Source organism: Fulmarus glacialis, unplaced genomic scaffold, assembly GCF_000690835.1.
Source record: "Fulmarus glacialis isolate BGI_N327 unplaced genomic scaffold, ASM69083v1 scaffold10790, whole genome shotgun sequence".
NCBI lineage: Eukaryota > Metazoa > Chordata > Aves > Procellariiformes > Procellariidae > Fulmarus > Fulmarus glacialis.
The window spans coordinates 28,467-52,233 of record NW_009189623.1 but is presented as its reverse complement, the minus strand read 5'-3'; the positions used below and the strand labels follow the sequence as shown (position 1 = coordinate 52,233).

The 23,767-nt window shown below is 38.3% G+C and overlaps 1 pseudogene; it reads right to left on the bottom strand.

The window, feature by feature from the left end:
- Positions 1-23,767, bottom strand: part of LOC104080436 — a 66,741-nt pseudogene that overhangs the window by 15,781 nt on the left and 27,193 nt on the right.

Genomic DNA, 23,767 nt, shown 5'->3' with positions numbered 1-23,767 from the left:
GGGGCGGAGGCGGGCCCCCTGCCCTGCCTATGTTTGACATTAATCCTGGCTGAAGCATGAAACTGCTTTACTGCTGAGTTCCTTAGAAAATGGGGAGCCGGCTGAATACTGACAGGACTATGCAAGGAGGAGACCATTATAAGGATGTAATGACTAAAGTAGTCCTGCCTATTGGAAGGAAACTGGAGAAATAGTATTCCCCTAAAACCAGCAGACTTAGTTCTTAATGCTGGGACTTCACAATGGCCACTGAGGGACTGTAAGCTTTGAAACGTGAGGAAAACACACAATGAGGAAACTTGTTCAAGAAACAGGAGCAGGTATTTGTAATAGAGATCCGCGGCTCATGAAGAAAACTGGCTGCACAGGAACTAAGTAACAGAGATTCAGTTCAGAAGAAAAGCCATATAACACGTACAACTTTAGAATACATAGTAATGTTTAAGAGCATTGAGGAAACTGAGATGAGCTAGTAGGAAATGTAGAACTCAGAAAACATGCAAAGATGAGATGCTGTAAAGAGCATGTTTACTGGAAACAGTACATTTAAGAGTATGTTTGTGTAGGACGTGGGTTGCAAGGCATTTTTGGGGAAATGTCGAAAGGTTGCCACGACCAAAAGAATAAAATAAAATCAGATGGAGCTCAAGAGACAGCAGGACTGACTGGCCATGCCTCATATCCATGCTTTCGAGAAATAGTTGCTTCTTTTGGCCTTTACTTTTATAAAAAAATTTGGTAATGTGCAGAGTATTTAAGAGTGATTACTGCACAGACATGTGGGAGACTGAAAAACTTCCGGAGCTCCAGTAAATCACTGTGAGCCTTAGAAACTTCTCAGCCTATGCAATGCCATGCCTTAGCACTGTCAGCACATTACCATTCACAATGTTTGGCCATCAGCTTTGTTTTCTTAAGCAGCATTCTTCCTTTTTAATTTATTTCATCATTCATCACAAAAGCTTTCGAAATCCTTAGGTGCATATATGTACTCACACACACTTCAATTGTGGGCCCATATTTTATAATGGTACAATCCATTGTCTTTAACTGACATACTTCCGACTTACACTGACATAAATTTGTACCGACATACGTGGCATGTTCTCAGTATGTTAACAGCAAAATTGATTGCAAGTTCCAGACTGAAAACAATCAAAACAGAACCAACACAAAACCAAAGAGCTATGGTGGTTCAAAGAATTGCACTGTATAGTTTGGGTGCTTGAGCTACAGATTCCTCATCATAAACAGAACTGTAGGATATAAGATGACGGGTGAGCACAAGGGAAATGTGGCTTAATGTAAGATGTTGGGGTTTTAAAAATGAAACCGAAAAATGAGACCGTATCACTTCACTAAGCTTTAACATTCTGAAACTGCCTAAATTCTCCCTTTTGTTCTCTTTCACATTTTATTAGTCTTTTTTTCTTCTTCAAATCTAGGGAATGGAGGAGGTGATAGGTCACCCAGCACTAACTAAAAGTCCATACAGATATCTGCCAGTGTGTTAACTCATGAAATTTATGTCTCCTTCTGTACTATAATGTCTCTACTTTGCTTCCCTGCAACATGAATAGGTATCTCCTGTTCTTGCCTCCAGAAGTGCTAATTTGCACAGTGGGGGACTGGTGAAATGGTTGCAAGGTAAAAGGCGTTTGAAAGCTGGCTTTCAAAAAGCTGTTAAAAAAAAAAGACAAGAAAAAGAAGAAATTGTTGGGGCAAGGAAAACACAAAGGGAAAGAAATGGGAAAGAAGAAAATTAAGAGAGGTATTAGGCATCATATTTTTTTCCTGTCCTTTCTTAAAAAACGTACACAAATGCAATAGTCATGGAACAGAGACAAATAGCACTGACTAGCAATATATATACAGAAGGTAAGCACCACTATTGACCGTGTCACTGAAGTCTGGAAAAGTGAAAACAATACGGATATGTCACACTAGATCTTGTACAAGTCTCCACTGGCCTTTAAGTTACAGAAAAAATTTGTGGAGGGACAGAAGTGATGGCAACAAAATTAGAGATAGGAGGGAACATCAGCAAAACTAAAGCAGGATAGGAAAGAGAGAAGATAAGACAAAAATAATGAGAAAGTGGTATGTTATAAAGTGTAAGAACTTGAAAAAATCTCATAACCAAATAGGAATGGTCTTTAGATCAGTGGTGGTCACTTCAGAAGAAACAGGAAAAAACCCACACAGAAGACTACTGTGGAACAATCTGCTATGGGAAGGCTCTTCTCATCCCCAAGCAGATCAGTCTAATACACAAAGTATGGGGCATATATTCCTTTCAAAACACTTTCTTTCTAAAGGGTTCATGGTTTTCAGACTTTCAATTTTCTTATCTGCTACATACATGTTTCAGGTGATGTAAAAAATTGAAGCCTGCATAAACCTAAAGTTCCTAAAGATTCCACTCCAAAACCAGTGTTCCCAGCTTCTGCTTTCCAGTTTTCAGGAGAGAATTACAGCCAACCTCAACAACATTACCTCTAAAATGGAGTTCTAAGAGAGATACTTGTTGCAATTGTGGTGTCATATTAATGTGTATTGTTAAACAGCTTTTGACCTGAAAACAGCTACATGGATATTTTTATTTTCCCAGTTTAAAATGGCATAGGAAAAGTAGAAAGAATTAACATTTACTGTGAAATTTCAGTCATTTGTGTGAATGTTTGAGTTGTAATTAGGGAACATATTTACAATTGCACTAACTGCACCACTAACTCCTCATCAGCATCTCACTCCGCTCTGAAATGCAGTTATATTCAAAACATAAGACCATGAAACTAAGATGCAGAGCAGTGACTTTCCCATGAACAGCCAGGAAGCCAGAAGCCAGGCCTAGGAGTCAAACTTGGCGTACAGTAAGCCTCCACATGGAGAAGGCTATTACAGGGGTAATGTGAGAGAGGCAAATTTGGTGTCACATGTTGGAGAGTATGTCTTTCAAGAGAAGTATGCCAACATATGCAGGGTTATAAGACAACTGAAATATGTTGTAACTTTAACCAGCTCGGTACTGCCTCTCTCCCCTGAGATATGCCTTACTTTTAACTGCAGCCGCAGTCTACTCAAGAAGAACCTCCAGCAGCTTTCTCTGGTGTCCATCAGGCCCAGGGCTTGGACTTCTTTTTTAACTCCCATAACTATGCCCTCCACATCTTCATCACTGAACACATCTGGAACCTCTCCTGCGAAAAGACAAAGGGGTAGTTAGGAGAAGCCTTACACAACACAACCTGAGATATAATCTTCTACATTTAGCGTATTTAGCACAATGGGGTTTAGGCGCATAACTAGGGTGATGCTATGATAATACGTAGATCATTTTTTCCCTACACCTTTTCACCTAAAAAGAACAATTCTTTTTATAAGGGAGAGGAAACAACATTGTTTTAAAAAGAAAAAAAATTTGCCCTGATAGGAAGTTCACTCATAAATTATGTATCCCTCAGAATAGTGGTTCCTTTTTTTACAGGCTGTTAGAAAATTGTTTTCCAGTCTGGTTGCAAAAATAAATAATAATTAAAAAAAACGTTCAAGATGCTCTCCAACTGTACAGCGTGGTATTATTCCCATTTTTCTTACGGGAAATATCTCCAGATCCCCACATTAAGAATCCAGATTCTCTGGTTTTCAAAACGGGTGAAACTGCAGTGCTGTCTGTTACACTTGTGCAGTCACGAAGACATTGCTTGAAGTCAGTGAAATCATATCAAAGCAAACATGGCATTAAGTCAAAGAGAGATTCCCATCTCCCCCCAGATTAATGCACTTCTGTATGGTAAGCCTTAGCAATTCGTCTCCTCAGTGGGCAATGCTTTCTTAAGCAAGTTAGACTCAATGCTCAAGTTGGATGGGTTGACTTGGCCTCTCTAAAAGCTCCCCCTACAAATACCTGAAAGAGAAATAATCTCTTTAAAGTTCAGTGAAACCACAGATCATTTGTCATTGGAAAAGATCTTTCAGGAAATGTGTTTGTCTAATCACCTGATGCCAACAAGTCATTAATCAGCACAAGAAAGCGTTCATCTGGAACCTGGGCATCTGTCAGCAAAAACACTGTGGGCATGTTCTTGGCACCAGTCTTGATGTACAAACTGGCAAGATCTACCTGTAAGGAAAAGGAGGCAATCACTCATATTCTGTTAAAACGTTAATACAGAAAAAGTGTGAAATGCATGTTAGTGGATGGCAACGCATTGCTGACTTCTCCTTACTCTTTTCATTTTATTTACATATCGCTAATTTGCTGCATAACCTCCAAAGGGAAAAGCAGTTTGCCTCTCTTTTCCATATCAAACACTGAGGTTTTGACATGACCTAGTGGTAAAGAACAAAACGGACTACTAATCAAGGAAATCCCTGCATGAATGTACTGAAAAAGGGATATTGCAGCCATGAAAGTCCCCATCAAGAACAGTCATAACCATACCAATAATGCCTGGGAATTGCACTGAAGAGTCAGATCCATTTTAAACTCTTATTTCCACAAGTCTTTTTTTTTTTTTTTTGCAGTGCACCGTTACTTTTGCTGTCACACATGGGTGGCCCAGAGAGAGACACGGCATGGGACCACTGTGCTAGCAGTGGTACAAACATGGAATGCTTTTTGGCATTGGGTTCCAGAAGAAAAACAACCCTCATCAGTTGCATTTGAAACACAGATTAAGGTCAGTGCTGGCTGATATGAACAAGTTGCCACATGACCTAGCAGAAAGCAAATCCTCAGGCTTATTAATAGAGGCTTAGAAGCTTCCCTGCTTGGAAACAGCATGGGGGAAATGACCACCTGAGCCCACATCTTACACTGCACCTCATTTGCCCAGGGAAGGAGGGCACAAGAAGTTAGACACCATGTAAGACACTGAAGAACACGCAGCACTTTTCTGAAACAGAACAGCGTGTACCTCCCTCTGAAAAAATGCCTCGGGCTGCACACACTGTGGTGGTTTGGCCATGGCCCAAGGCTAACAGAAGGGCTTTTTGGGGACCACCATCCACCAAATTTGGCCATAATCAGATCCTCATTTAGCCTTGTCTGAGATTCAGAAGCATCGCTTGTCATCCACATGGAGTGAAGAGGAAGAAAATGCTCCCTCCTTCCCTGTTTGCTCACATAGATAGAGCTCAGCCTTGCAAGGTCCCGAAGTCTGTAAGCCTGATAGAGCACCTCACTCAACTATACTCCTTATCTTTGCATATGACCAGTTTAAGTGATTAAATGACTCGCATGCAACAAGGACAAAAGTTTGCCTAGTGTTCACCCACATCAATTTTGTTCCACTAAATCAATATACGTACAATGACATGCAAAAATTTGTAACAAACAGCTAACTTTAAATACCAGAATTCCAACCACATCATTGTAGCGTGTCAAGTAGCTGCCTTGGGAGTGGAGAAAAGTGGAGAAAGTACCAAAATTCTGTGAAGCATATACACAGACACTAAAATACCTTTTGACCACCCATTTTTCAGAGATAAAGAAAATGAGAGGTACAGCTGGAAACCACAGGAACCACAGGGGTTGCTACTGTAAATTACACTGCTTCGCCTGTGATTTTATCAAGCCCATGTAACAACAAAACAACGCATTCTTGAAGTAGTGAACTCAACTAACATCTATTCATTTACCCTCAGGTCCTGGATCCCATAGTCTTTCTTCAGTGTGATTTGGAAAACCTCCAGGGAGCAGATGTATGCTGCCAGCCTCGACAAGCTTTGTTTACCACCACTACCACCTACTACTCCAATCAGGAGTGCATAACCCCTAGGGGCTTCTACGATACGACTGATCCAGCACCTGATGACAAAAAAACAGTAACATAACATAGACTTCAACAACCTCGTTAGCCAAGTTTCTCGATTTCTTTTTATTGCACCAAGCTTTCTTTTTTTTTTCTTCTTTCTTTTTTGTCTATTTTTGTGCTAATGTGCTCCTGACACCTAAAGGTACATTATCTTCACATCAGCATTTTGTTTCTTTCCAATATTTGAGCAAGCGGAAAGAAAAGCTTTTTTTCCTTTGTCAAATATTGAAGGTCTGCACTGACCTCTACAATGACCAGAGCTGTCTGGTTGCTCATTCTTTACATTGAGCTGTTCCAAAGCATCATTCCAAGATCCTGATGGACCCTGACTGGACTCAGAATAAAGGCCTAGTTAACTTGAAGGGAGGTTGACTGGGCCCTAGGAGCACATGAGAATTTCACATCTGGCAGTTTGCACCTCAAAGGCTGAAGGATGATGAATCACTTCATGAAAAATATGCATCAAACTTTAATTTACTCTTGGAATATCTAGCCCAGACTACTTAAGGCATGCTTTTAGTTGCTGATCGTGGAATACTGTAGGACGAATGAGGCCAGATGAGAATCTGGCCCAAAATTAGACAAGATTTAGTTGCTAAAATTTTCAAATGTAAGCATTGAGATAATTCCTCCCCCAAAAAACTGTTTGATACATTAAAAGAAATCTCATGCAATTGATATTTTAATCATTTATATAAACATCTAAAAATTATTTTCGAAATTTCATTTTTTAAAATCCGATGCAAATTCTAAGGGATTACAGCCTAGTATCAGCAGACCAGAGCTTACAGACAGCACGTTGGACCTTTTATTTCATTTTTCTTCCATGTATCAATGAAAAAAATCAAAAACCAATCCCCTCATTCTCTTTGTGTCTCATGCCACTGAAAAAATCATCCCTGAAAAAACGTCGATGAGAACCTTCTTAAATAAAGGGATAATGTGTCTAATCTGGTTGCATCTAATAAAGAGGTAGAAACCTGTTCAACCAAAACATTACTGGAAGCCAATTCTCTTTGACCTCACTGTAGAGCTTTGTCAGCCTTATTCATGATTTCACAATGGATCCATAAAAAAAAAAAAACATAAAAGGTGCGGAAAAAATTTACAGGATTTAATTTCACGTACACCCTTCTGGGACTGCCAAATTGTAAGGCTAAGACACCCTGCCACTTTGTTTGCCAAACCGGGATACTACTCTCGGTCACTAGACTTTAGAGAGAAGATAATGGCTTACCAACATTTTCAAGCAAAACTAGTGATACCTGAGAAGGCTTCTGTCTGCAACTCCGATGATTATCACATCAACCTCTAAATCAGCAGAACAAAATCTACAGTCCCTATGAAAGATCCATATGATTATCTTTGTAATTTAAGCTCTTTTTTAATCCTCTTGGAGGGAAACTTCTACAATAGACTGCTTTGTCAAGGGTGCCTTCTCTTATATAGTTCCTGCCTGAGTATGTGCAAAGTGAAAAACGATGACACTGAAATCCTAGTCCAACTCCATGAAAAGAAAAGGATCCGCGTTAAATGATTTGACGCTGCAAATAATAGAAACTGCTTTAACAAAACTAAGCTTTGCCAGCATGGGCCTCTGCCTATTTCTGGAAATCACTGATATTATACATGACCAGAATGACTGTATATGTTGAAGGGAGATTATAAATAATGATAAGGAGCAACAATGAAGTCTGTGCCTCACTTATTCAGCAAAATCTTCACTTCGTCTTCTGAAAACTGGCTGGTTTTCTTCCAAAAAAACCAAAGCAAATGTAGTTAATCAGATTTCAGAAACAGAAACAAATTTTGGGCCATGACAGATACGAAGATATTGCCTGACATGAGAAAAACAAATTACATTAAACTGAAATAAGGTAAGAATGCATATGGAAAAAAATCTATGGATAAATAAAAAAAAAACAAACCAAAACACAACCTATGATGACACTTAGAAGTCTGGGCTGGTTTAGATTTAAAAACGTACAAGGCTAGGCAGCAAAGCAACTTCAAGTCTGCCATGCAGTGGCATCATTTAGTACATGTGTAGGGTATTACTTCTTGTTGTTTTGAATTAATCTAATTCTAAAAGCATTTTTCCTTTCTTGGAAACAAAAGATAAATATTACTTTTTTTATAAAAGCCTGTTACATCATTAACTAATTAAAAGATAAGGCAGACTGTCTACAGCATTATAGATTATCTTTCCAACCTCAGAGAATAAGTGGTGTTAATTTCTGTGCAGTGCAAAAAAGGATGAATCCCTGTTTAAACAAACAAAACAGAGGTTAGTTTTAAGACTGAGCCACAATCTACTCTCCCATAATGGCACCAATAAAGTATATTTAGGTGATTATTGCCCTTGCATAAGCCTTCCATTAAGAGTGTTATGAGTCTGCACTACAATCACCTCTGAGCAGTAAAAAGCAACAACTTCATGCAACCATTGGTAGCATCATTATGAATTACTTGGCTCCCTTTATAGGTATTCTACTTACACATGCTGCATGGCACCCTCAGATAAGACTAGGTTCATAGAAGCATGCATTTCATTGTAGCTTTCTAGGAGCTCCTCAAGTATATTCCTCAGTGGTTCCTACCCTTTCACAGGCTTGTAGCAAGGCTCTGCTCTGCCATTTGCAAAATGGCAATAGATGAGCGGAGATTGCAGCAACACCTGGTCTTCCACATTCTACCACACAGTGTAAGAGAAAAACAATAGTTAAAAAAATGTCCCAAACACAGCACATGAAAAATGTTTTCATGAAAAAACAGTCCATTAGTGTAGTGATTGATGTACCCATGCACTGTGAGTACACTGAAAGACTAAAAGTAGGCGCAAGTATGGGCTCAAAGCATTTGCACAGTACAGCTGGACTTCAAACAACTACTAGTAAAACTGTCTATATCTTTAATTGTTCATGTCTAAACTATTTAAAACTAAGGAAAAATAATTTCTTTGTGACAGGACGTCACTGTTCAATCTAGGTTCAAACACTCCCAAATATTTTAAATTTTCCCTGTTGGTATCCTCATTCCTATCCTTATTCTATTTCTTTTCATTCCATTTTTTACTGGCAAATAGAAATTAGAAAGGAAGGGAAAAAAAGGACTAGTAAACAAAGCTGATGTTTTCCAGTTTCCATTTTTTGACAAATAAATTCACTCACTTCTTTTTCTTCCCCCTCCTCCCCAACTGTTAGGAAAACTATTTTCTTTTTTAAAAATCAAATATACATGCATTTAATTTGTTCATTTTAGTTCGTGTTTCTGTTGCTTTGTTTGCTGCAAAATGAGTATGCTTTCAAGTGAAGAGTTTTTGAAGGGCAAGTAGGAACAAGGGCAAGTATTGTGGTCCTCCCTAGTTAATTCATTATTGGCACCAACACAGATTAGTTCCAGAAGAAACTATATATGCCATAGTACTATATAATATGTGACATTATTTTGTCTTCCTTGTGCCATGCCTGATACAACAAACAATACTGAGAGGTATTATATTTCATTATGTATGACAAGTGAAGGAAACAAGAGGAATACGTAATAAAACTTAACTGAGAACACCAAGGCAAAGGAACATACTTGTTTCCTGGCTTATATGTGCAGTGTTTGGACTGTGAAAACCCTCATCCCCATACAACAGAAAGACCAAAATGAAACTTGCATATCTGTTTGATATATGTCTTGCAATCTACAGTGTCTTAACTCTTTAACAGTTTAATTCTGATAACAAGTACTTCTATTTGGATAAACCACAGTGCTCACAGTTAAAAAACTACATGCTGTTTTACTGACATGCTCTGAAGCCCAAGAGAGACTGCAATTTAAAATTATTTGAAAAATAACTTCATTCAGTTTTTTAATATACATGCACATACATACACACACTTAATACTCAAGATAAACTATTCAGGGAAAAAAAACTAATACAAAAGGAACAATTAGTAAAGAAAAATAAAGCTACATTATTCTTGTGGTTTGAAGCACAGAATCAGGAAACAGAAAATGAAGATTGCAACTTGTTTCCATATACCCAGTGAAGGACATGAAGAGTCATGTCCACAGACAGGTTGCCGCCTCCCTGTTCTAGGGAAGGCTCAAGTGTTCGCTTTAAGTTACTAACAATGCTGCAACAGAGATACCTGACAGTCCTCTGCTAGTCAAACACTACAGTCAAGGTAAGAATAACCACCTCTGAATCTTCTCAAGGGGGAAGCTTCCTTGGTTTCCCTTTTTCACCTACTCTGGCACCTGCTTTTCCTTAGTAAGGAAGATGCTTGTGTTGGCAGCTGAGGATAAAAAGATAGTGCACTACTGTTACTTACGGTTCCAGTAAATAAGACCTTTCACCACCCAGTTTTTAACTTGTTAGCATTAGGCAAAATACTTTCAAGCTACCAGCTTACCTCAAAATACTTGTGCATAGTGTCCATCATCATTTTATGAAAAAAATTGCAGTCTTTGTTTTCCGCTATTTATCCCCATAGACACCTGCTAATTCATGAAGCCAAAGACGTTGAAGACCATTCAGTTGTTGTAAACACTTGGGGGTAGCAAGCAGAATGCCCAAAAGATAACACAATATATTTCTTTTTTTTTTTTTTAATGCTGCTTAAAAGGCAGTAATCATACTGAGTAGATACCCAATACACATCGTGCTTGAAACTATATATTCTTTAACATGAACCAGAATGTCTCTAAATTAGCAAGTTCTCCAGCCAACTGAGCGTGCAAAATATAATTAAAACAAATGCCTGGTCTCTAAGGATTGGCACACTTCGGTGACTCCTTAGGATTTGAGGCCCTGGTGCAGTACAGGACACAGGGAAGTATCAGCACTGCCAGGATCTTACGTGTTCACTAGCCCTATTTGCAATACCACCCAAGAAAACAGGACACAGTTTATCATGAGAAAATTAGCACTTTCTCAACTGTCACCTCAAACTTCCTTCCTTAACAAATTCCATGCCAGGATGGGTGCAAATGTGCTTGATGGGCCAGTGCATCCCCATCAAACCAAGTATGTGTTATACAGGGCAGTATTAGCAGGAGACCTGACAAATCCTTGCCTCCTTGCTAACAGTTCACGATGATCCATGGGGTGGGCAGGCAAGAAAAATATTCTGGAAGAGAACAGAGCTGCACTCCAAGGAACAGGAAAGCAGGTAAAACCAAACCAGGACCAGACTCACCTGATTTTACAAGAGGGACCAGGATTTGCTGACCATATTATACCCTCTCCTCATTTTTCTCTTTAATCCCTGCTCCGATGTTTGGCTACGGGTTTCAGCCCCTGCTTCAGAGCTTCTTCAATCTCTGTTTCATTCTACCTAGTCTCCAGAAAGTTGTTCTTCCCTCCAAACAAATGTCGACCTTCTCTTCTCAAAATAGTAAGTACGCACAGCAAACTTTGCAAACCATTACTCTATTTCCACTAAATATCTTTTCTTTTTCAGTTTCTACCCTTTTCATCTACCTGACCATAGTCACCTCAGGGCAGGGACTATCTTCTACTTCGTACAAAGGCCATCTATTCTTCATTGGTCCACCGGCCAATTTACATCATTAAATAACAAAGAGCAGCAACAATAGAGTGTTGTTAGGTAGAAAATTAACCCATGATATAGACCTGGAATACATTGGAGAGGTCTCTCATATTAAAGATATAGTGGAACTTAATAGCAGTTGGTGGGAAGTTTTGAACCACTGCCTGGTGAAGCCATATGGCTGCTTGTACTATGGCTGGAATACTCTTGATTACTGATGGAGTAAAAGCATGTTGCTGGAAGTGGAAGCAAACTATCTTGCTATAGATGGCAGTCAGGGAATCTGAAGAAGGGAAGTTCAAAGCAAATACTGCAAAATGTCTCTGAAAAATCAAAAGGGAAAAAGAGATAAAGATTCTTCAGCATCAGACAGCAGTTAAGAGTCAATGAAGTGTTAAATGACAATACAGCCTAGTGAAAATAGTTACTTGCGTGTCACAGAAAATACTTCATTTCTAGCCTCATCCTTGATGCAGTTCCACAGAAGTTGCATGTCCGGCTAATGGGCCCCAAGGGCACATCTGCCAGGTGAAGGACCCCATCAGACTGCAATTGCTATGAAATTCAGGGGAATCTCAATATCATAATAAATATGGTGTGTCTCTTTCTGTTTAGCTACAGGAACAGCAGGATTTTGAACCTGTACTAAGTTTCAGACACTATGTTTTCTCCTATCCCCTTTCGTCTCCTACCCTATTGCAGTGAAAAGCTAAATAGTAATCACCTCATGTATTAAATACAGATTGCTATAATATGACACTTCAAACCATACCTGGAGCCTAGGGTTGATAGTGAAGCTGCCAGCAATTGGATTCATACAGGCAATATACTGTAATATTAATTTCTTTAATAGTTAGCTTCTGCCTATCATACCTGAGAATGAAAATGTAGCTTGATTAATAGTAGTGACAAAATACTGCACATTTTCCAGGTTTAACCTCAGTGGAAGAATCAACATTTCTGCTGTATGGAAATCTGGAATACAAATGGCCATGGAAGTATTAAACTAGGATGGACATTTTAAAACTAAGAAAAATCCCACAATTTCTAATCACACAATATTTTGTTCAACATTTTTGTTGAAATGAAGATACTACATTCTCATGAAAACATTCTGATGATGATAAAGAGAGATTTTTGAATGAAACTGACTCCAAACATCCAACTTGGATGAGTACAACACAGCCAAAGGAAGTTCAAATCAGTTTGAGAATGCACATAACCACGATAGATCAGAGCAGACAAAATTAACGGGTTTCAGTAAGAAAAAAACAGCAAAGATCATCCTGACACGTATGAAGAAATGGCTCTGAGAGCTATGTAAAACAACTGTCATCAAGCACACCTAAAAGAAAACATCACAGAGTAGGAGGTGGCAGGCTTAAAAGATCACTCCTTTTTTTTGCAGCATCATCCAACAGATACTGTTTCTGGCTCTCCAGAGGACATAGCTCCAGGTGAATTAAAAGGAGGCCACTTTAAATAAACAAATAAACAAACAAACAAATAAAATAGAGGCATTCAGTAGCTGGCAATTGGAGTTCTGATCGCTCAAATCTGAAGACAGAGTCTTTTTTCTTTAGAAGTTTGAGTACAACTGAACTAGGCCAAGCAGCTACCATCTTGAAAAAACCACAGTGAAAGAAAAAATCATAAATAATGCAGGCACTCCCTGCCTAAATCAACAAATCCTCCCCAGAACTTCATAGTATAATACATTTTCTTCCTTTCCATGCGTTTGCAACAAATTTTACTCTATTTTAGAATTCTCAAATGGTTATGTTCAAAATTCCTGAACGGCATGGTCCACTTTTTTCCTAATTTGATTTGTTTTGTTAAATGGAGATTTTTAATTTTTTGGTTTGGTTTTGTTTCAAGAGAAACAATTCAAAACAATTCAAAAGAAAGAAGCATCAACAGTTTTAAGCACAGGAACTTTTAAGATCTGAAGTTTGAAATCTTTGTGAGAAAACAAAAAGATTCCAGGCTAGAATAGCTTATAGCTGTGGGAAGAAAACAGAAGTACATTGAGACGGTAGCTTTACATGTCACTGAATTAGACCTGATTGATTTCTCCAAGCTAGAGATGCTTCAGATTTGAGCAGTCACTTCCTTTTTTTCTCTTTACATCTTGTTCCTTAACAAGATATTCAGCCGACACCTGGTATCATTCCTTCGTGAGATGAAGTACGACCTAGTGAAAAGCTTATATGATTCAACTGAATCTGCATTAAAAGATGAAAGAACAGTACAGATGCTACTGCCTCACCTTGGTCACAATTATAGTCAGATCACAGTGTACGTGCCAGTGAAAAGAAGAACCCTTGATGAAACAAAAACTGTAAGGCTACAATACAAAGACAGATGTGCATTTAACTTTTTTTTTTTTAATGTTTGATTACTTTTCTCCTTTACCCACCAGATCATTCACAATGTTTTCTCTGTGTCGCATGTTTTCTTCATGTCACATAAGTGACATGCTTGTATATGAACAAGAATCTAATATGCATTTATAATAACAACTAAGTTCGAAGTTGTTAAAAGTCTACAGAAGATGTAGATCCTCCTGTAACAGAACAAAATCAAACACTAATCAGTTAATTTTAAACTGAAGACTTTCTCCTTCCACAGACTCTGATAGAAGGATATATTAATATATTTTAACTGCCAAAAAACTAAACTGTCCTTTGGAAAGTAAGAAAAGAATTACCTTAATTGCCCAAATCAACTTAATTATCCTTCAGTGGTCATCATCTGTGTTTTTCTTTTCATGGCACAGAAAGATCATTCATTTGAACCCGTACCATAAAGTTTCTGTGGATTTTGTCTGCTGTCTTTACAGGGTGATGAAAAGATAGGTGGTAGTATAGGCTGAATATCCGGCAGGCTGCAGTTTAGGGATTCAATTTCTGTTTCTCATACATCTCATCAGTTCAATCAATGGGTTTAACATCCAGCAGCTCCATCAGGAGCAGCTGAAGGATACTTTCCTTCCTCCTCTACAGCCCCTTCACTTTATGCTTTTCTTTTCTAAAACTGTTTATAACCTCCAGGGAGAATACGTTTTTCTGTTTATGCAATTCTCTTTGAAGCTTACTGTTTCTATGTGGTTTAAAGATCCCATCATGGACAACAATATAAAAATCATAGCATAACATTAAGTAAGAAGTAAATGCTCACCAGTGTCCATAATCTATATGCTGCCGAATCAATGCGTGAGGTTGAACTGTTCCATATCTATCCACTTCAGGCATATTCAAATCATCAATAAAATAGATAAGTTTCTTATTTTCTACTGGACCATAGTTATGACCAGCTTTTTTCTCCAGCTTTTTTTCAAGCATTTCTGAAATGTAACACAACACACATAAAAATGATTACTGTACTAAGCAATGCTGAAACTAAACAAATCAAGAATTCAAAATCATGCTGGCTAAAATTTATGAAACATTTCATCACCTACGAGGACTTTTGAACTACTGAAGTCCTTAGAAATCAGTGAAACTCACATAATGCCTTTGAAGAAACATCACACTGGGATCCTGAATTCCAGAAGAGTCTTGTTGATCTAGTGATCTGTGACTACTTCACAGCTTTTCAAAATCTCACTGCATATCCTTTGGAACTGAAATGCTTCGAATGTGAAATCCCCAGGTATCCTGACACTCAGCAAGTTTATCAATGAAGTAAATTATCTTCTCCTTCTCTTGGGAAGGATTAAACAAGAACTTTACCATACGTAAAGTGTAAAAATATGAATGATAAATATCATTTAATCAGTACATTTAATCAGGAAACTAGTGTGGCATCTCCCATACTAAGAAATATTAAGCTGATTGTATTAAATTTCAGCCTATTCACCAAAATGAGTGCTTACATGATACTGAATGCAGACCATCAGGTAACAAAATTATTACAACAGTGAACAAATTAATTCAACTACTCTTATGCATTCATCAGAACGGTAAAATCTTGAGACATAAATTTTGAATTTATACAATTTTTATCCAACTGCACTGCTTCCCTTAGAGATGTAAGAGAAAGAATAACTACAGAAAGCTGCTATGTCATCTTGGAAATACAGAATACCACTTGTATTAAGCATTATTAAAATATTGAACTTTGGTATGATGTGATCCTCAACTTTTGCCACTTAGTGAAGTATTCCACAGATTCACAAGAAAGGATTAATTGTCCATGGAAGTTTGATTTCTAATTGCACTGTTTCTATTTTGTGCGTGGAAATAAGAACCGGCAGAAATCATTAGGAATTTATTAAAGCAGGACTGGAAACTAACAATTTCATCTCTCTTCCTTCCTAGGTCATTATTTTTGTTGCCTAAATGATCACATAAACATTTTGCACAAAACGAAACCATAGTAATAGGTGGACTTCAAGGAAAACTTTTCAGCATGTCCCCCAGACTAATTTCAAAAGCTTTCTCTGCTTCATTCAGAGCAGGGCTTTGAACCAAAGATGGTTATGAAACATTTAGGGAAGATGGTGGTTACAACCCTTGCAGCACAGGAGAGAATTTAATTCAGATTTTATATGCATGAGATTTCTCACTCAATACTGCTGGGCAAGAGGAAAAAGATTTCTCAAAAATTTTGTGCCTCTAGCCCAGATTTTTTTTGTATAGTCAATAGTGTCGTGAATTTGGGCCACACCTGCTATTGGTTTTGAGATGACCAAGTTCAGATTTTTTGTGACTTTAATATTTCTCAAAAAGAAAGGAGGGTGAGGAAGAAGAAAAAAAAAAAAGGATTCTCAGTTCCACGTATAATAAGTAGATTAGAAAAAAAATGCAGACTACAGACTTCCTTCTTTTTTTTCCATTGTATTAGGCTGTATGTTAAAAACCTTTGGATTAGACAAAAAAAAAGTGTGAAATGTAAGCATATGGTTTTGAACTTGTCTTGTTTTTTTTTAAAAACTAGGCAACATATTCACGAGAGCTTGTAGGAGATGGAAACTGCACTTGCATAGTGACAGCTGAGTGCTGTATGTCATAGCCCTGCCGCGGTTCTGACTTGCAGCAGACTTCTTGGTTTCTTAGGCAAAGCAATATAAACAAATATATCATTGCAAACAGTTTCCATTAGGACAAAAGTAGTATTGTATTGTCATCTTAGATTCTTCAAACAGTGAAATAAATCATCTGCAAACCTCAACAGTGATTTTGTCTGGCCAATTCTGGTAACAAATGCTTCCAAGGACATTTCCGTCTAGTCACAGTCATCTAAAAGGATGGTTGCTGACTGTGGAGAAGAAAAGTAAGCAGACAAAAAGTGAAGGTGTGCTGGAGGACAAGATAGAAATGTAGAACCTCAACATATTCGCAACTGGATCATAAATTTGGGGGAGGGAAAGCCGTGACTGCTTTTCCACCACAAAGGGGAAAAAACTTTTTGCAGAAACTACGTGCATATGAAAGGTTTAAAGTATCTTAATTACCTTAAAATCTTACATAAAAGAAGATTTTCTTCTTCTTTTAGCTGAGGTACATATATACCTGTACTTTTAAACCCAAAATTAGGAATACTCCTTGATCCTTAACCTTACCTAAATTTTCAATAGTGTCCACAATTACAATCTATTACTCCTATTATATTTTTAAAAATACTGTGTTATTGCAGTACAATAAGGAAATATATTGTACTAAATTCCATTGTACATAAATGTTTACGCAAATTTCTTCTCTGTGGCACTGTTCCAGATTTTAGCACTATTGAAGACCCCCAAATTAAGGTACCAATATTAGTTTGCATCAGAACCTGCCTCCATCAAGTAACATTTTGAAATTTTCTGCTGTTCTAGAGGCAGAGCGGGTGAGTCATATGCCTTGGGAGAATGCTAAATAAAACCCAACACTACATGCTAATCTCACCCACTCTAGCAGATACCTCAAAAAAAGTTATAGGGATACAGATAAGATAGGAGCTGGCAGAAAATACTGCAGCTTAAAAGTGATATGATCTGTAAGAAAAATCTTTCAACCTCTAAACTATGGAAAGAACATGGCAATGTAGTGAATAACTGTACTTCAACAAGTTCAGCTCTTAAGCTCTTCTTTTTGAACTGAGACTTAATTTAAATTGCTCATTTGTGTAATTTGATGTGAATGCCTCCTTCCATTAAAAAAAAAAAAAATCCAACAATTTGATTGTTCCAAACAATTGCTTGGAGTCATACCCTAAAACACATAAGGAAGGCATTTCAGTGTATCACTGGAATACATTTTATAGGAAAAAGCATTGGTACGCATAAACACAAAAATAACGTAAGATGCAGTCATTTTGAGCTATACACGACAGAACAAAATCATTCCACCACAGCTCACCAAAAAAATGTTGTAAACACAATGGAAAGCCAACACAACATATTTGTTTCTGAATTGTCACGCAGTTCTTCACCTGCTGTGATCAGCGGAGGGACTTGCTAGCAGAGCATTTAACAAGCGGGACTTGGCTGAAGAGCAGCGGACAGAAGGAAGAGCTGCAGACAACCAGAGGAGTCCACTTTTTTGCTCATCTCTTACTATTTCTTAGAAGGAGCGGTGGATGTTTTAAACACTGACTTGACTTAAAATCTGAAGGAATACTACTAACATTTCACAGCAAATCCTTAAAGGTTCATAAACTCCCCAACTTTATGCCACGGTACAGTTGGCGAGTGTGATACACTTGGAGAGAAAGCCCCTGTGATGCTGACTTCACCTATTTGGGTTTTTTAAGAAGTTTCCTGCAAGAAGAATACACAATCTTTGCTGCCGAGGACCTCCTTTCATCAGCTTCTGTTTGCAACAGAAAGTGTTATGCCTTTGTGCTCTAGTGCCTTGGTCTTGGTTGCTGCTGGAATAGCAATCATTAGCTAAAAAATCCCTCTCAGAACAGAGGAATATCTGAAAACTTTTTAAGGCTAATTCCCCATTAAAGGAGCTATAACAGTTTACATCAGTTCATGATCTCACTCTGACGCGCAGCAGACTTGTTTTCCCCAAATCTCTTCATTCATTTTGAGGGGCAAAAAGGAGATTAAGTTCTGATAATGCAGGATTCTAAGTTAACACGAATTTGGAAACACTTCAAAGAATAAACTAAGGTACAAAGTAAACTGAAAGCGGTATTTGCTTATCTGACCTGAATACAGAAGAAATCAACAGGAGACAGGAAAGAAAAAGCAGGGTAAAAAGTTATTCAATAGAGATTTGTGGATTTATACCTGTTTTTTTAAGCCTAGTGACAATTTGATCCATTAGCAGCAATGTAGCTTGGCTAAAAATTAAAAAATTGATTGCACAAGCAGTTAAATTAAGCAACAAGCAAAGTGAAATACCGCTAAAGATTTTATCTAAAGACTCCTTACATTTTGGGAAGTTTTTAAAGGTGAGAAATTGTTTTCTGTATCTTCTCCCAGACATATGAGAGGATAAGACAGTTGTATTAACTTCTTTCTCTAGTGCTTTTTACAGATGGCGTGTCATTTTCTCTGTATAGTTGTGTCAGTTCAAATTACTGTAAGGATGAAAAAAGAAGGCAAAGAGGGCATATCCACTGACAGCTGGACTCTCCCTTGATTGTGGTGTTCATGAAAAGCAGAAGAGACACAGAGCTTTTACAAGCCTGTTTTTACTTGACTCCTCTTGTTCCAAAACCTACCACCAGTATAACATTTTTGGCCAATGTACAGCCCCCTCTGCTTGTGTGTTATATTAAAATTTCCTTTGCTCTGCATCCATCTCGCCTATGCAGACTCCAGTCTTCCTTAGACAAGGATTGCCCCTCCTTGGGGGTTGTATGGTGCCTAGCAAAAGCAAGCCCAACTCCTGACTGTCCCTTTTGGTACATCCACAGGCACAACGCAGAGACACCCAGGCTAGCCAAAGCTGACTCAAGGCTTCTTGTTAACATAGGTAAAGCCAAATTTTCTCTTGTCCACCAGCACAGAGCAACTTGTGGGAGCACAGTGTCAATGCCAGTTTGCCCCAAACAGTTTCATCCTCCTCCTCCTTTCCTCTTGCCTGCCCCAACTTCACTAAGTTTTCCACTTTGTGAAGCGATGAGCTTGCCAAGACCCAGACAATGGCAGTAGCTGAAAGCTGTAATGAGATCATAATAACTACGTAATATTTTTCACCTTTGCTGTGGAGGGAAGATAGGTTTCTTGCGTCTGTATGGAACTTACTCTGGAGCACTGCTGATGTTGTGTAGTAGCTGAAAGGGATGTTAGCCCGGAGGTAGTCTTCAGAGAGAGCAGCAAGCCTATCGCCTACAAACACTGTTTTTCCTACTCCGGCATTTCCACCAAGCATGACTGGTTTGCCTTTTGTTAAGAGTAGATCAATAAAATATTTGAGACGTGCAGCCTCAGATGTGTGAACAAAGATTGCCTGAAATTGAAAAGGAAAAAAAACCATCAAACACTCGCACAACACAGTTTAGTTTTAAAAGCAAACAGTAATTTTTGTCTCTCTCTCTCTGTGGCTAGGACTGAATTCTAAAAAGCAATGAAACGGGATACACCGTTTTCTTGTTCTCAAACATAATTACTAGAACAAAATGTTCTGCTGGATTACTTCTTACACAGCATTTCTACTTGAAAATTTGTATTCAATATCTTCTAATAGGAAGATGTTGAAATCAGGTTGTAGCTGAAATGCATTGGTTCCATCTCAACCTTTACAGAATGCCAGTCTCCCAAAAACTGGTAGAGAAACAAAGGCTGCTGCAACAGGCAGTTGGTTTAATTTTTCAACTAGTATTTCCGTTTACTTTTTGGCCTGGCTTTCAGCATACCTAAAACTGTTTGAGCAAACAGTTGGCAATAGATTAGCTTTACTTACTGTGAGCACCTAAAACCTTCATTGACCGATAAGGTTTTCTTTTCCAAGCTCTGTATTTTCCTACCAAGTATTAACCCTTAAAGAGAGCTTGTTACAGGATAGCTGATAATGGATAACGTCTTTTGATCGCCAGCTCTGTGTTTCTATGCCCACAAACTTTTAATCTCCCCAGGAAAATTCTTACTCATCTAAGCATTTAAAAAGAAGACGACCTAGAAGTTAATGCAATCAAAACACCATAAAGCATTTGAGAATATTCTATGCAAATCACACTGAAATAAGAGCAAAACCAACAGGTGAGATTAAACATACATCTCTCCAGCCCTTTACTAAATGCTTTAATTCTGGTAGGCATGACCCTCATATTACTTTTTGTTGCTTGCCAGGGACTTTAGTATAAAGTACAACCAGTAACACTTCCCTAAGTAAACACAGCTTCTCTATGCATGGTAAATGACTCTGCACGCAGTCTTGCACTGAAGGCAGTCAGCTCCCTCCAGTCAAGTTAGCTCATTTACAGACGAGCTCTGATAGCTAAAGTACACAGTACTACAGGCCAACAGATCAGATGCATGGGCCATTGCTCTGCACCCCCTATCAGTATTAGTGAGTAGAAACCTGCGTATACATACATACACACACACACATGCACATATTTATCTGTTTAAATATGTAGGTAGGCATGTATATATATTGCATCTGTTTTTCAAGCACAGTGAGATACTGTGGTCATTTTCATTAACTTACCTGATCTTGAGAGAGCACCCCACCAAATGCCCAAATACAAGCAAAGGCAAAATACATCTCAGAGAGCTCTCTGGGGCAATCCATTAGCACATTTTCAGGGGTCAGCAAACAACCCAGCAGAGAACAGAGCATCTGCAATAAATAAATATGTGAAGAGAGTGACCTGTGAGTCTTACTCCATAGGAAGGTGACAGTGACCTCAAGAAGGTATTTAAATTTAAGTAGTGAGATTGCAACTCCTTGCTGTGCTTCCTTATTGTCTAGGAGCTCCTTTTGGAGGTCAAAGGCATGAAGAGGTCTTCTGATAAAATGTACCAAAATACCTTCATTCTACACAACTTAAAGCAAGGTGTATGAAGAAGATGACACAGTTCAGGCATGTACGTTATGGCAAAGTCTTAACACTCATTCTCAATAATTAGTTTTCTCCTCTCATATTGACTCATTTAGAAGCAGGCAAACACTCAGAAGAGTTTAGAATGACAAGGCCTATTAAGTAAATTTAAGATGTCAACATAAGGATGTGCAGTATCAGATCGTTTTTATATGAAACAAACAGAGCTCAGCTCCATTCTTTAATAACATTTAATAACGTAGGGTCTCATTATCAGAGTATGAGAGTAACTAACGCTAATGAGTTTAGTGAGCATTTAATCAGAGAGAGGCAGAATGCTTGTATAGAGAGATGAAATGGCCAGCCCTAAGCTGCCTAAGACATTACTAACAGAAGCAACACAAGAACTGAGAAGTCAGGGAATTATGTGCAGTGCCATAAACACACTACATTTCTTCTTGTTAGAGTGCACCGCTGCAATACGAAACCTCTGAACCCCTGTAGGTCTCCAATATAAGGGTCCAGGTTCGATATGTAAAAGCCTCTTGATTTCATCTCACATACATTTCAGATACACAGTAATTTTAAGATTTTTTTACTCCTCCATGGGACCACATGCTCAGTGGATGTTTCAGAAATACTGTTTCTTAAAATATAAATAGTTTTAATCCTAATGCATACCTGAACCTGATGCATACTATCCTCAGGAATAGAAGTAACAGTTTTAAATCTTGTTCTGAGTTGTTCTAAGTAAGGAGGCACATATTTATCAAAGAGAACAGTCAAGTTAGCCTTTTCGGATTGGTATCTCCTTGCTTCTATCCAGCTGGCAACACACCTGCAAAACAAATTGGAAAGCAACCAATTTTTTATTAGAGAGAAGTTGAAAAAATACAAAATTTCTTCCCTCTAGCTTTGAAATGCAAACTTTTGTTGACTTTTGAGAACTGTTTGTGACTGCCTTTAATGCAATGCACAAATACTACTGTGCTGGCTGTAAGTCAGACATAAGTGCCGCCAGCCTTACAACATTTTTATTTGTTCATGCAAGGGTCATCATGCTGGGGCATTTCTAAGAGCTATTATGACAGTTGAGCACACTGGCATATGGCTATACTCTTTTTCCTTGACTGCATCCTTTATTCCAGGGAGGGCAGGGAGAAAGGACCTAGATGATAGTCCGCTCCTGCTTTCAGAGGGCTGCACCACCAAAAAGCAAGTGGGAGCAAGGATTCTGTATTTGTTTCACGCTGTTTGAGAACAGACTATTTAAAATACCAGTGTGTAAGTTGTACACAGGACCGAGGATTACGTGACACCCAAGTTCAACATAACTTGCATTGCAGATATCTACAGTAGTATATATAACCCAGTCTGGCTGAGAAGTCTGGCTATACATAATTGAAGACAAAAAAGTAGCCCTTCTCATCTGCTAGTTCCTATCACAACCAAGTCTAAAATTCCTTATCATTATGCTAACTATAGCACGTGCTTCAGGTTAGCAGCCACATGCCTAACTGTCTATATTCCAAAGGATTAGGCAATTTTATCCCCTGCTCGTGTTCACACAGTATTGGTCAAACACAGTCTAAACCGATTATTTACTCATTCACAGCTATTCTATTTGGACAGTTTGTTGCCTACTGTCTCCATCTCTACACTCCTCTGTTTGCTGTGAGAGATTGTATTGCCTCTCTGTGTCCTCACCAGTCCTCTGATCCTCATCACCCCAGGTGGGCAGCTTGTACAGACTCATGCTGTTTAACTAAATTCTCCTACTGATAAGATTTCTCTAGGAAATATGTGCACTGACAGCTTCTTGTCCCAACGGCATACAACTCTAACACAGACAGTTAGAACGGACTGAAATGTTGATGACATACTGGAATGCTGCAAAATTGAATTTTGACATGAAACAGCAGTAATGCTGCTTGAAAATAAAAACACCGACTGGCAAATGTTAAAAAGATTCACTTCTTACTAAAATTTATAAGAACTGTTTTGGATCAGCTCAACAAATGCAAAAGGAAAGGATCACATTGGACTGCTTCAAGTTAGTGCATTGTGCCTTGACCAACTAAATTCCCTTTTATACATGGAAACCCATATTCTTTAGAAAACATTGTTCTCATAATTAATTTGCATGAAGCATAGACATAAAACAAGTTAAAAGAGTAGTACTGTAACCCAAAGGAATAAGAGAAACAAAAAGCCAAGCTGATATAAACCAGTGTCCTTAACAATATCAAAGATGGTGACAGTTATTAAGCTGTCAGAGAACTTGTCAGCAGCCAAGTTATTCACTTCTTGCTACTGCCAAATTTGCATTACAAAAAGCAGACAGTCAGTTCACTACTTGTATTGGGTTTGCGTGGCAAGGTTTTGGTAGTGGGGGGGCTACAGGGGTGGCTTCTGTGAGAAGCTGCTAGAAGCTTTCCCTATGTCTGATAGAGCCAATGCCAGCCGGCTCCAAGA